The sequence below is a fragment of the Dermacentor albipictus genome, chromosome 1, assembly GCF_038994185.2.
Source record: "Dermacentor albipictus isolate Rhodes 1998 colony chromosome 1, USDA_Dalb.pri_finalv2, whole genome shotgun sequence".
Taxonomy (NCBI): domain Eukaryota; kingdom Metazoa; phylum Arthropoda; class Arachnida; order Ixodida; family Ixodidae; genus Dermacentor; species Dermacentor albipictus.
Window position 1 is genome coordinate 173,097,748 of NC_091821.1, and position 14,654 is coordinate 173,112,401.

At 47.6% G+C, this 14,654-nt stretch overlaps 1 protein-coding gene across 3 annotated transcripts in view; it reads left to right on the forward strand.

Annotated features, from left to right (window-relative positions):
• The window catches only part of Dip-B (Dipeptidase B), a 54,508-nt gene that overhangs the window by 13,526 nt on the left and 26,328 nt on the right, over positions 1–14,654 (forward strand). Inside the window, exon 1 of one of the 3 annotated variants that reach the window (XM_070529514.1) lies at positions 4,188–4,346. The exons of the other annotated variants lie outside the window; for them this stretch is intronic. The gene's annotated coding sequence lies outside the window, so the exon portion shown is untranslated. Of the gene's footprint in view, positions 1–4,187; positions 4,347–14,654 lie in introns of those variants that run through there. 3 annotated transcript variants of the gene reach the window in all.

Sequence of the window (14,654 nt, forward strand, 5' to 3'; positions counted from 1 at the left end):
GGATTTTTAAAAACTTACCTGTTGCAGATATTCTAGTCCTTGCGCTGGATTATTCAGAGAGGAAGTCATCACTTGCACAAAATATCGACGCACATATTCAACTAATTAAAAAGATATCTTGTTAACATTTTAAGAAATTAATAACTTTACAGAACATATTGCAATTTACGAATTGTAGCTGGTGAGTTTGCAAGGCATGTCTGGTTGGAATGAATTTCCAGAATGACACCAGTTTGGAAATATGCGCCATCCAACTCGCTGTAAAAATGCCCTGTTGTTACACTTCTTTAACTGAACGCTCTTTTATGCATTGAAGCACAAAAGTAACGAACGACCATGTATACTATTTCATCCCACACTTTGGGAAATAATATCTCGAAACTTGTGTCATCCTGGAGATTCATTTCAAGGGGACACGTCTTGCAAACTCACCGGCTACAATGAGTAAATTGCACTATGTGCCGTAAAGTAAATAATTAAGAATTAGTGATTTTCTGTCAATTAGTTGATTATGTGTTTCCATTTCCCGTGCTGGTAATGCCCGCCTCTTCGAATAATCCAGCTCAAGGACAAGAATTATGCTGTATGCCACAGGCGATCTCTAAAGATTCCGGAAAATTGAAAAAATGAACACTCCGTTTAAATACATATGGTGTCATAGCTAACGTTAGCCAAGCCAAGATTAAGAAAACACTGTGAAAGATACAATTATAAGTCCTATACGATGTTATTCGGATGTCAGAGGTCTGACGACCGAACACCGTAGATTTTAAAATCGTATTTTGCACCGTGTTTTCTTAATCCTTTTTCTTTTTCGTTGAACATCTTGGATTAGCTGGTGGGACACACGGTATATGTAATATATAACGGGTGTTGATGCTAAGGCTTTAACGAATTAAAAAAGAATTGCCTGTGGCAGATAGCACAATTCTAATAATTGAGCTGGATTGCTCAAATGGGACCGGCGGGGGGCTACATGCTTAGATAACGCCCTGAAGAAACCTTGTTTTCATTCCATGGCAAGAAGTTTCGAAAGGCAAGTGACACGACTTTTGTCAGCAGGGTATCCTGACAGTGTTCTGGTATCTATAGCTGAGGGGAAGTTAACAAAAGAAACAAAAAAAAATGAAAGATGGTTTCAAGAAAGAAATAGTTTCTGCACTGTAGTAATTCCGTGCATGCGCAATACCTCGCACCGCTTAATAAAAGATAGGAAATCGTAGCAATGTCAGAGTAGTGCTTTCGGTCTCTGAGAGGGTAGGGAAACTTGGCGAAATGACTAATCCTTTCCAGAAAGAGAAAGAGCCGTGCACTGTCAAACATAGTGATCCTTTTGTAAGTGTGCGTGTGGCGTTGTATATGAAGTTCCTTTATCGTGTGGTTCCAGCTATATCGGTCAGGCTGAAAGGTGTCTGAATGAAAGACTTCTCGAACACAGGAGGAAGGTGAGGAGTTACCGCAACGGGAATCTTTCGGTACATTGCCATGAGTGTGGAATAAAGAACAAGAAGTTGTGTAAACCCTTGTTCAACATGTGTAAGATAGTAGCCAAATATAAGGACTAGGATCAGAAGAACTTCAGTTTGGCCTAGTTGGTATTTACTGCAAATCATATTGACCGCAAAAAGACGGGTACAGCTGGCCCCTCTTTCTGTGTTCCCTCGTCCGTCGTGTCCCCAAACGAAGAATCCCTCATCAGTTACATCGTTACCGCCTGTGCTGTTTATGTGTTTTCTTCCTATGTCCCCGTCTTTTTTGCGGTCAATATGATTTGAAGGACTAGGATGTTGGGTATATAAAGTAGATTGCATTAAGAAGGCGGGTGTGTCGTGTGTCAGCGCACCTTCTGTTTTTCTGTCGTCCAAAGAAACTAAGTTTCTGAGCATGGCCACCTGGTGTCGGCATTTCGGTCTTGTGACGTCGTGAAGTAAAGTGTTCATGTGATGCAATTTTGTAAATACACGATCAGTTGGAAGTAAGCGCTTGTGTTGTCTACTCCTCACTCTGTCCTTGTTTGTGCGCGCTTGACTGTGATCTGCTACACATTATTTGCTCGAAAATAGAAATGCCTAACTGCGAAATAAGGAAAAATCACTAATTAAGCTTTTAGCTAATTAATTACCTTACGGCACATATTGCAATCTACAAAGCGTAGTGGGGGAGTTTGCAAGACAGATCCACTTGGAATGAATTCTCAGAATGACACCAGTTTCGAGATACTAATGTCCGACGAAATGCATTGGCGTTCCAGTTACTTTTGTGCTTCAATGTATAACACAGCGCTTTGTTAAAGAAGTGGAACGACAGTGCACTTTTGCCACAAGTTTGGTGACGCTTATCTAGAAAATCGTGTCAACCACAGAATTCAAGTGAATGCGCCTTGCAGTCTCACCGGCTACAACGTGTAAATTGCAATATGTGGTACAACGTAATTAATTAAAACATAATTAGCAAATTTTTGTTAGTTGATTACAAATTTTGATTTCTTGTGCAAGTAATGTCCGTCTCTTCGAGAATTGTGCTACCTGCCACGGGCGATTTTTTTTTTTATAATTGCTTAACGTGGCATCGCAGAAACACATGGTGTACATGCATGCACCAATGACAGTCTATGAGGCACCTGCGACGGCCAATCTGTGAAACTACGTTCTCCGCATCGATTGAGGTCTGTCAAAGAACAGCGTTGATGTTTAACCTCACTGGAAGATTCGGCTGTCTGTACATAGAGCTGCCATCAGCATCTTCGTTTTCCCCCTGCAACGTGACCGAGGCGTTCCCTGAATGACCTCTAAGCGGGTCAAGGTGTCTGTCCGTGATGGCTAAATGTTAGGGAACCGCCGGCGTATGCCAAAGCGGCTACACTCCACGAAATTTTCACTGTTTTTCGAATGGCATGACTTTAGTCGTGACGATACATTCCTGTGTTGGCTGTAGGCGGGATAAGACTGCATGTGCAAGTCACATGCTTTCTTATCACGGGCATGATTGTTATGGTTCCTGTTGTGCTCGGACAAAGCTGTCTCAAACGCGAAATTGCAACCAAGCGCGGTGCGGGCAGTTTCCATTGTGCGGTCAGGTGCACGTGTACAGTATCTACAGCGGCGCTATCGAGTCCGCTCGAATAAGAACGGTGCTTCGGCAAAGCTATATATACCAGCTCTTCGTGCACTGGCTCACTAAAACACAGATTGAAGGCTGCTGACTTGCTATTTGCGCGATATATTGGGGCCGGGATATTGTATCGATGCTTTTTCTGATGCCATTCCTTATCGCTTTTTTTCTGGCTTCGTCAGTGGTCAGATCGCGCCATGTTCGCGTCGCGAACGGTGGATGAGAAGAAATTAATGTAATCCAGTGATATAGGAAGCCGTGCATTCTCTCGACACTAATATCTGTCGGACAGTGCTTTCCTCTTTTGTAGAGCTAATATAGAACAAGGTGACTGAAAATAATTGGCAGAAAGTTGCGGGGTATCAGAGCGAATGAGACGATAGAACATGGCCGTAACAATGCTCGTTCGAGCACGGCCCTGGTTGCGCGAAGCTGATAACAGTGGCACTCTTGCTGTCGAAAGCACGCAACGCTGACTTTTTTTTTTCCCTCGCCCTCACGTTGGCGTTCCCTCACTGTTTGGCGTTGTGTAGAGATCAACGCCCCTGAATGCTAAATTACCTGAAAGTGTCAAATTTGATGATGGATATCTCGGAGCAGTAGCACTCCACGAGAATCAAAGTTTTCTTCAAATATGGTCGTTTTAACGTTTCATATGTACAAATATACCACATTCGTGATATCAGAGAAGTTTACTAATTTTTTGGCAATTATTCATTTGATGGCTCTCATTATTCGCGAAAATTGTGTCAGTCCAAGGCAGAAACCCCCTGTGCAAGCAAGATTTTGCGTAGCTAGCATAGCGTTTTTTTATTAAAACTAGTGTTAAAGTTTGAAGACCCTGTACAGGGATTGCATTAGCGCCGTCCCACCAGGCACTGTAGTACCGGGCGTGTACCGGTGTCTTCCCACCTTTCCCCGTGTACCGCGAGGGAGCGGCTACACGGGTGCTCGACTGGCCGCACTGTTCTGGTGCGTACCAAGGCAACAGTGCTGGCGCGTGCATTCCTCGGCGTGGGGGAGGGCGATATCGCGCGGAACGGCAATATATCGTCGCGGGGGCGGGAACGTGTCGCTGCCGTCGCGAGCAGCGCGCGCCTCGGGCCGCCCTTTGTTCCCCTCCGGCGGTTTATCTCTGGCCGGTAGGTATACGGCTTACGCGAGGGCACGGGCTCATAAGTGAGCTCAGCACGCACAGTAGCGCACTCACGCAACGCCGCAAGCCACACATCGCGGTAAGTTGTGTATGCACTGTTCCGGAGTCAGCGCCGCCGGCGATGCCTCGCTCGCGTCACGTAGTCACTTGCACGCGCCCCTCTGCTGCTCCCCCGTGTTGCGCGCACGCGGCCGAGCCGAAGGCCAGCGCCGAATCAAGGGAAAGTGCATCGTAATCCTGGCCTCCTGGCCGCGAGTGTTTATCGATCGAGGTGACCGAAATGCGGAAAACGCCCACACGCGCGCGCATATTTGCAGTCACGTGCAGTTATAGACATTTTCACTGCCCACAAGCGGTGATGTGCGGAGGCGCGTGGCTTTTGGACTATGGCAGCTGCATTGCACGAACCTCGTGAATAGATTCGCTTCTCCCTGTCCGTGCCTCACGCAGTCAACCTGTTGATCAAGGCGCTTGTGCTCCAGCGCTTCTTCAAAGGATATGTAGGTCAAAGCGCTTCGTCGGGGCGAGGCCGTCTGCCATGACGCCCCGTGACTTTGCACCGAGACGCAACGCAGTCGTCGTGTAATTATTTGTAAATGATGTTTAACTATACTCGCCTGCTACCCGCAGTTGTGGCTTAGCGGCTATATATGGAGTTGCGCTGTTAAGCACGACGTCGCGGGATCAAATCCCGACCGCGGCGACTGCATTTCGACGTGGGCGAAATGCAAAAACGCACGTGTCCCGTGCATTGGGGAACGTTGAAAAACCCCAGGTGGTTAATCCGGAGTCCCCCACTTCGGCGTGCCTCACAATCAAATCGTGATTTTGGCACGTAAAACCCCAGAATTCAATTACTCGCCTGCTACACATATATGGAATCCAAGAATGTCTTCTGTGAGCAAATCTATTTGGTGGCAAAATGACCTGTATACCGATGGTGCGACGAACTATGATGAAAACCGCCAAAAAAGACGCATACTCAAGACACAAGGAGTACACGGGACCAAAGCTGCGTACCCCTTGCACGTGTAGGTATAAAAGCAGCATTTGTACTGTGTACGCCTTGTATCTTGTGTATGCGTCTTTGTCGCTAGTTTTCGTCTTATAGGTGATCATGTACCAACTCGCTCAGCACTTAGCCTTAATGCGCCGTCGCGCTGCTTTCAATTGCTCCAGCGTCGGGAAAATTTGGAGCAATGTAGATAACCACGCGACGGCAGTCGTCTCCGAAAACTTGTTGCTGTTTCCAGCGATCTACGCTCGAAGATCATCGCGGGATTAAAAAAATTAAATTATGGGATTTTACATGCCAAAACCACTTTCTGATTAGGAGGCACGCCGTAGTGGAGGACTCCGGAAATTTTGACCACCTGGGGTTCTTTAATGTGCACCTAAATCTAAGTACACGGGTGTTTTCGCATTTCGCCCCCATCGAAATGCGGCCGCCGTGGCCGGGATTCGTTCCCGCGACCTCGTGCTCAGCAGCCTAACACCCTAGCCACTGAGCAACCATGGCGGGTGAGCATCGCGGGATGTCAGAGGTACGGATGCACTGGCAGCAGTGGCGCGAAATCAGGAGCGAGCGTGTATGAAATTGTTGCAGCGCGGCGCGTTGCAGAACTCGAACTCCTCCCTCCCTGCAGTTCCAACTGGACCATCTCTCACTTGACATTGTCATATGGGTCCTCACATCGACATGTCTCGCTCGCGCATTCACTTACAAAAACTCTCGCTGATTTAAGGCTATAGCACACTGTACTGCGTATTTATAGCACTGGCGCGGTGGTACTGCTTCCCATACACATAGCGACAACTCAGCTGCTTTAGAATAACCTTACTGATACGAGAGTTCGTTGCTAAGTTTACAACGAAGCTCTTAATTAAGGAACTTCCACGAGCAACGTGCGGCGCCGTCCTCGGTATCAAATGTCAATCAAAGAACGGCCAGCATCGCAACCTTCGTCGGAAGTTAGAATTTTCGCTTTGAAATGTAATTATCAATGATTATAAAATTGAAGTTACCTCACTCGAATAAACAGCTTCTTGCGCGGTTTGTTTAGCCAGTAATCCGTAATTTTTGTTACCGGCTCTACGGTAGAGGTCTAGGAGTTCGTACGGCTGCGGCGATGAAAGCTGACGCCGAGGCCCAGCAACACAGCCTGCAGTGTCCACCGGCAGGAGGCCCCGGCCGTTTGGCCAGGCCTGTCGGTGAAAACGTGCAGGTGGCGTCGGTGATCACTAGGGACAGCCCGAAAACAGGCTCCTTGTACTTCCGACAATGGTTGTGAGAACTCGCTTATGCAGCGTTCGCTGATTTTGATATTTCAGTTACTCAGATTGACATACATTTGCGAAAGATTATTTTTAGGGCGATTTGCCATCGTTTTTTGGCCTTTAGGTCTTGCTCGTACTGCGGGAAATAAAGTTGGATGAAAGTCAATTCGCGGCGCTTGTAGAAACTTTTTTCTTGTTTGAAAAGTCCACAAAGATTTCCTCCTTCAAGACCAGACTAAACTATCTATATTTTATTAACTGTTTTGCATCACGAAAGTAAGTTCTACTCTTTCCGCGTGTAAAAAGAAAGGAAAGGAGCTTGCACAAGTACATGAGTTTGTGAAAACTTTCAACCGCTGCATCACTGAACGCGTGATCTAGGTGTTTTTAATAGTGCAGCGGTTCAGCTTCATTACTTCGTATACCGTAGGTTCTGTCCTAATCGGAGAGGCAGAATTTCCGGACGGTGTTATTTCTCCGTGCGCACGAAATTTGCGAGAACGTCTAAGTTGCATTCACGCACTCTTGCTTTTTTTTTACTTTACTGGTGTATTCGTCGCAGTAAAGGCGCCGGTAAAGGGCGACGCTTTCTGCGAACAACCTTGGCAGCACTGAGTCGTTTTTTTACGAAATAACGCATCGTCTGTTCACCGGAAGAGCTTCCTGTTTGGCCCTAGTTGGTGTTCCAGCGCTTGTTCTGTCTCCCTCTGCCACTGAAAGTTCTTCGTATTTCTCCTAACTGGCAGAATGCTTTCACTAAAGTGCAGTGTCGGGCGTGTTGTATTACTATATAGTACTGTTCACTGTTTATAGGTCAAACATGGTGCTTTCACTGGACGGTGGAAATTCTGTGGCCTCGTATGGCGGGAGCGGGAATGTTACTCTTCCATTGGACGGCACACGTGTCACCCGCGATGCAAGTGTGCATCTGGCAGAGTGGCTTTGATTGCCACTTCGGCAACGCGCCAGCGCAGCCTTGGCACTTGGATCTCTCCATTGGCTGCGCAGGATGTTATACCGATGGCGCGAGCCGCCGTCACGCTGATGAGGCCACATCCAAAAGCAGGGCGGCTAGAATGTATCCATACAGCGTTGAATAGGCAGTACCTGCGGGATCCGCTGCGGCGCCGACGTTTCGCGATGTTCCGTGTCCATCGTGTTAGTTGCGTGCAGCGTGCTGAAGGACGCGCGCCAAGGCGAAGTCTGTCGACTAGATTTTCATTTCGGAAACACAGTAAAAGGGATACTAAACAGGACTATTCAGCTCAGCTGTATTGGCAAATTATGGTTAGCATAGTAAAGGTCAATTGCAAGGATGCTTAGGAAGTTTCAAGATGCGCAGAAATGCCAGACGGGTGGCTTCCTACGCACCATGCAGCTTCCCATGACGTTTTGGATTTTGATAGTGTCTTGTTGGGAACATTTAGCTGTCTATTGATGAAGAAGATTTACATAACATTCTTAGCAGACCCGAGGCTTAACATAGCATGTTTAGACAATATCTGCATGGCTAAATACGCGAAATTGGCTTGAAATTATCGACGTCACATTTCCGTACCGATGAGTGCAGTTACGGTAACAAATTCAACAAACGGGAGAGTGGCCTTCATTATGTTCACAAGTTACCAACATTTTTCTCCCGAATGAATAAAGATGAAGCGCAAATAAAATATTTTACCATTCTAGTTTATTTAGTGTTGCTCTTTAGTGTTCACAGAGGGCGCCTTGCAGACGCGTGGGCTTCCATCGCCACCAAACCTGCATTTCGAAAACGGTCATAACGTGCGCGTAAACGGCAACAAACGCGGTTCGGTCCACTTGACAAGAAAGAAACAAAGATCTGTTCCAAGTGTAACACAAAGCATGTTGGTATGGACTATCAAGGAGTGATCTTGGAACGATAGCTCCTTGTCTGAAAGGTTGCGAAGCTTTATTTTTGCGATATACTCGGCTTGTCCTTCTAACCAAACAGATACAAAATCGCCTGGATAACAGAAGTATTCCGCACTCCCACTGCGACCTTATTTGCGAAGGAGAGTGCTATTTGCGCTTCCACGAAAGACATGCATTGAACAGAAAGCCAGGCGACGCCCGTGTTCCACAGTGGACTCATTTTGTCGAATAGACTTTTTTTTTTCTGTGCTAAGAAATTTCTTTCGGTGTGTGTGTGTGTGTGTGTGTGTGTGTGTGTGTGTGTGTGTGTGTGTGTGTGTGTGTGTGTGTGTGTGTGTGTGTGTGTGTGTGTGTGTGTGTGTGTGTTGAACAAGAACAAGGAAAAAAAAAACTCGAACGAGGTACCGCTAACTCTAAGTATGCGACAGCATACTGAGAACGTAAGGCGCCTCTCTAGTTCGGCCGTCGATCCCTTGGCATTTTGTGCTAGTTCAAAACCGCACGGCATTGTACAGGGTGTCCCAACTATCGTGCATCAAGTTTACAAATGTGCAAATGCGGCGCAATTGGACAGAGCCAGGGTAATGTTGTTTGCCGTCGCTTGGGGATACTCGGCATTACCGGCAAACAGCATTACCTTGGTTCTGTATCCATGGCTACGTGGCATTTGCATATTTTTAAATCTTGGCGCATGATAGTTGGGCCACCTTGTATATGACAACATGAAGCCAATGGGCACGGCAGGCTCGTTGCTCTTTGTTCTCTATCGCACGAAAACGGCGCCGCAAGCTTGCCCTTCGGTATACCTTGCCCAAAAAGCGTGAGGCCGCTGGTCGGAGTCTCCTCGAATTCGTTGACTTCTCGCAACTCCAACGACCTTGACGGCCCTTCGCTATATATGTTCACAGTAATGACAAACTATAACGGCTGTAACGTTCAGCTTGCTGTGCACCCTGTCGACGTTTCCCACTTTCCACTCCTAATTCTTACGAGCGGCATTGCTTAGGTGTCCTCGGTAAAGTATCTACAATTAGGGACTGAAGTTCTCGTCATTGAGAGACGTCACTGAGACGCCACCTGCAACGTTCACTCTCACTGTCGGGAGTGGAAGCATTTCCATTGCATAGCTGCTACCTGCTTGAACACTGATGTTTCATTCAGTTAATTTGTACATATATGCGTGCCAAGCGCGGCCTGCTTTGTGACAGTGACACGCGCCGAGCGAAAACTCGAAGAAACGGCACATACCGAAGCAATGTGTATCGTCTGTACGTGCCGGCAGTCGAAGCGTGGCTCAGTGCATCATTGTGAAACGAGGACAACGAGGTGTTCTGTATTGTTCTGTATAGATTCAGAGCCAGTGAACCCCCGTCGTTATTGTCACGACTTTAATACCTAGCATTGAACGGTCGGTCATATATTTGTGCAACATTTGTGCGCTCGTGTTTCCCACGTGACGTCTAGCTAAATGAAAGCGTTTCCCCCTGTGCTTTTATCCATATGCAGTAATTTGAGCCTTCTGAACGTGAAGCGTAGAGACGTCCTTGCAGGGAAAGATGCCGCCGTGAAATTTGGTCGTTGCCACGAGCGCGTGCACCTTGTGGAGAACAGGAGGGCAAAAGTGACGGCCCGCCACGGTGGCTTAGTGGATATGGCGTTGCACTACTGAGCTCGAAGTCGCGGGCTCGATCCCCGCCGCGAAGGCCTCACTGCCAGTGGGCGGGATGCAAAAACGCTGCTTTGGGCGCACGTTAAGAACTTCAATGTGGTCAAGATTCATCCGGAGCCCTCCACTATGGCGTCCCTCATAAACCACTGTGCAGTTTCGGGACCGTTAAATCTATAGACCTTATATAACTCTACTGTTGAACCCCAGAATTTAAAATGAACGAAGTCGAAGGTGTGTCCCTGCTCGCACCACAAATCAACAACGGCCCGCACTGCTCCGACTACGAGCGGGATGCCAGTCGGCAAGGCAGACAAGAGGCGCGTCGTGCGGGCACCAACCGACACGCAGCAGCCACGCGATGGGGTGGACGCCGACACCGGGCTTTCGACAGGCAGGCGCTGCAACGAGGAAGACGCCGTGTGACGGGGAAAGCGCTGCCTGCACCGAGAACAGGATGTCTGACTCGCGCTCCCATGGGCGCACGTGCAGGAAGCGAGTGCGGGCCGATTTCGCGCCGTCACCCCTGCTGTCGGAGCTGCAACCTCGCTCCGCATGCATGCCGCCCGAATGAGCTGCATTCATCTCCGCCGGACGCCGGATTTTCCCGCGAGCTTCTATGCGCGCTTCGTGTCGATCTACAAATCTTTTCCGCCGTCGCGAGGCGGAGCGCTCTTGCTTGTGCACAGAGGCAGGTACTGGGTCGTCCCAGCCAGTATACACGTGCCGTAATTCGAAATGGCGTTCGGAAAGAGGACAAGCGCGTACCACGTAAGCCGAACAGATGTAACTGCTGTATACATGTGCATCAGACTTGGTGTCAGAGTTTACCTTTCTTTCTTTCTTTCTTTCTTTCTTTCTTTCTTTCTTTCTTTCTTTCTTTCTTTCTTTCTTTCTTTCTTTCTTTCTTTCTTTCTTTCTTTCTTTTTGCTGTCTCATGCACGCGCTGTTCCAGATAAGTATGCCGCCGTGAAGAAAGTTCCGAAAGTAAAGCAGAGTCCTGTCAGCGAAGCGCTGCAGTGTTTGAAATGCCAAAGACGTCAGAATAACTGACACGCAGAGGTTCCATGCAGCCGCTCGCGCTGTCTTCATTATATTGCCTTATGTCTTTCGTTTTGTCAGAAATCCACACACGTGTCGGCCAGCAAACTTGTCAAGCTAGTTATGGCGGTGAAAAGAAATGGCGTGAAAGCCCGGGTAAATGTTCACAATCTTTAAAAATGAAAGTGGCGTCGTATGCCGTGTTTTCCACATAGCTTGCGCCAAAATTTAATATGTATACATATATTCAAGTGCCACGTAGCTGGACAGAACCGAGGTAATGTTGTTTGCCGCCGCTTGGAGGAAGTCAGAATATCTGTTATACATATAGTCTAATTACATAGTTATTAATTAATCAACTTATCGATTATTATGTTCAGAGCAAAAGTGTCAGCGGTGGACTGTTCTGAAAAATCCAACTTTCTGTTGCTCTGCACGTGCTACATAAAAGTTTTCTCCAAGCCTGAAGGAAAGCCTGCAAAACACAAAAAAGTGCCGTGCGACTAGTCGCGCGGCACTAATTAATAATTATGTAGTTAGGCGAAATACAAAAGATAGTCTGACTTGCTCCAAGCAACGGCAAACATTAACTTGGTTCTGCCCAGCTACGTGGCACTTGCATATTTCAAAATTTTGGCACAAGTTACGTGGGACACATGCATGGTATATAGGGCCCCGCACCGGTTTGGGGGCTTGGCCCTTGTGATTTGTCAACGCTTACGGAGGCCGTCATCTCTGGACACCGTGCTGGCACTGAGCAGAACCGCTCGATGAAGAGCCGCTCGAACCGCTCGAAGTCTGGCCCATTGCACGCACGTGTGCAATGGGTCCTCAGATTGGTCGCATATTGCACACGTGTGCAACATGCGACCTCAGACCTTGTTCTCGAGTGATGCAGAATACATTTATCTCAAGGACAGATGTTCAAGCTGAACCCTCTGTGCAGAATGTCTCGCCGTGTCCGCCTGTAATATACCAATGTTACTTGCTTGCTGATACGGGAACAAAAAAGAAAGAAAGAAAAATAAATGTGGGAAAGTGGGAGCCTGTAAAGCAAGCAAGCAAACAAACAAACAAAAAATGGTGGGACAGGGGGGTGCATCGTTGAGCATTAATTTTGTGACGTGATGCTATTCAGCAAAGGAGAATTGTCTTTCGTGAAGCGGAAGTGGGGGAGGGGGGGGGGGCGAATATCGATATGACTCAATATGTGCCTTCGCCGCGTACGCGTTGTTCAGTTTATACATCCAGTGTGTGATTACTCAAAACAGCGCCAGTATTTATCATACAGTAATTCCAACTCGGCGTTTATTGACACGTAATCCACGTGCAGCTGCGGTCGGTTACGTCCTCGCCTTCAGGTGCGTAGGCTCGGAGGCTTCTCATGATCACCAGTCACGATGCCCCCTTGCGATGCACGTCCTGACTTCTTTCCGTCATGAATGTTTTCTTTTTGCCCGTGTCTTTCTGGGAGGCATATTACGTCATAGTATTCTGTCGAGACGACATTATAAAGGTCCAAACAACATCAGTGCCATCTTAACTCTCGCTTCTTTTGCAGCTGCGTCCATTGTTGCTCCTTCTTGTGATTTTGTTCATCATCTCATTTAAAGGAATCCTGTCGTGCCTTTAAATGGTTGGGAGTCACGCCGCGTCCTGGCCGGCTTGTTCTCTTTGCGTGCGCTGCTTCGTCTTTTATGTCCACGAGGAACGCTCTTCTGAGGACCACCACTGACGAGCGAGCCTCAACACAGTCGCAGTGCCTCCGCTTCGTATTGCAGCCGGCGTTGTCTCCCTGTACATGGGTCGCTACAAATACATAAATTTGTAGCGACCGTCCCAGCGGTTTCCCCATAGTTAAACCGTTGGGAGGTACACATTTTACATGCTGTGTTGCTTAGAAAGTTTTGTAAACGATTTTCGTGCAGTTTGCGTTTGTATGTTTTCTGCTATAGAAACGATCACATCACGAGCGGATTCGCCATCGTCTGCGGTGTGCGGCGTCTCGGGCAGTACGTAAAGTGTGCCTCGTGTCTTTCTCCAGCTATTGTTTCAAGGTGGCGCGAGCACCGCGCGTATCTTATCTTAACAGCGCAGTGAAAGGTTGCAGCGTGCTTTTGATGCCGTCATATATGTGCCCTCATATGCACCCAGATCCAGGCCACAGAACACCTACAACCAGTGTCCAGGCCTCGACTTTTCTGCTGAAACAAAAAGAGAAAGAAGTGTCAACATCTTTCACTATAGCGAGATGCTCCATACATGCCGCACGTATGACTAGTTTTCACGCCGCCTCGGCATGACTGTCTTGATGCTCCCATTAATCGTTGTCTTAAAGCATGTCGGCGGGCTTGAATATCAGCGGTGAACCTGTTCACATCCAATGTTAGCGAGCTTCGGTAAGAGGTAATGTGTTGCAAACAACTGCATCAGATGTTTCTGAATGTGCTGTACTACATTGGAGACTGCACTTGTGCCCTATGGTATGAATGTTTAGCAACTTGCATGTTTATCTTAACCTAGTTACCTAATGATAAAGAAAAAAAGTACGAAGCAGAAATTCAATTTGCTGAAATCGACCGCAAAAATATGCCGTCAGCCTGATCCTTCTGTGGGGCACCGTATTCTTTTAAACATATAAAACATTATATACAAACAACAACATCAAACAAAATAAAAAATAAATTCTGTGCACAAATATAACATAGCAGCAATTACTGGCATGGGCTGAGCCGTTCACTGAGCGATGCATTGTAAGGACATGGCGTTGTTCTTGAGTTAGTCTGGGAGCTCCATGAAGGGAAAGCTTAGTGCAAGCAGGAGGCGAATGGCATGCCGCCTTGTCTATCTCACAAAGCGCCTGTGTTTTCAAGTCTCCAATGCTGCCCTTCTGCCTGCTTGCAAAGACCGTTACGCAAACACGTTCGGAGCTCGCAATCACTAGCTGGCACCCACCGAGTACTGCAGTTTCTAAAATTTGATAGTTCTATGCCCCCCCCCCCCCCCCTTCTTTAATTAGTGTTCCTCTTGCCATGCACTCATAGTCATTTCCACAGTCACCGACGACATGTGGCGCACATCTTTCGCCACGAGGAGCACTAATGCGAGCCTGTCTTTCATTAAAGAGCTGCTTGCGTATCAGTCGTGCTGGAAGTGCTTTCGCAGTGTAAGAAGAGTTACTTTTCCTCTCTGTGAAATAAGCTGTACAGAGCTTATTGTGGAAGAAACCCATAACTTGGTTTCTTGAACTCAAAAGTCGCCGGAAAGACCGAAAGTCTTGCATAGACAAGTTTTACGTCTGTTCTCCGTTTGCTTGCTCCGCGCGGTCACTGGTTTCACTAGTGGCTTCACGGTATGACGGTCACCGGTACGCGACGTGCGAGACTCTCCTTTACTCAACTCCACCAGCTGCGCCCGTAGCGAAGGTTGTTCGCCAAATTGCGTATTCTCGCTTACCTATTTGGTTGTCGCTAACTCGGCGTGAAAATTGGGTGCTCACCCTCTTCTTGT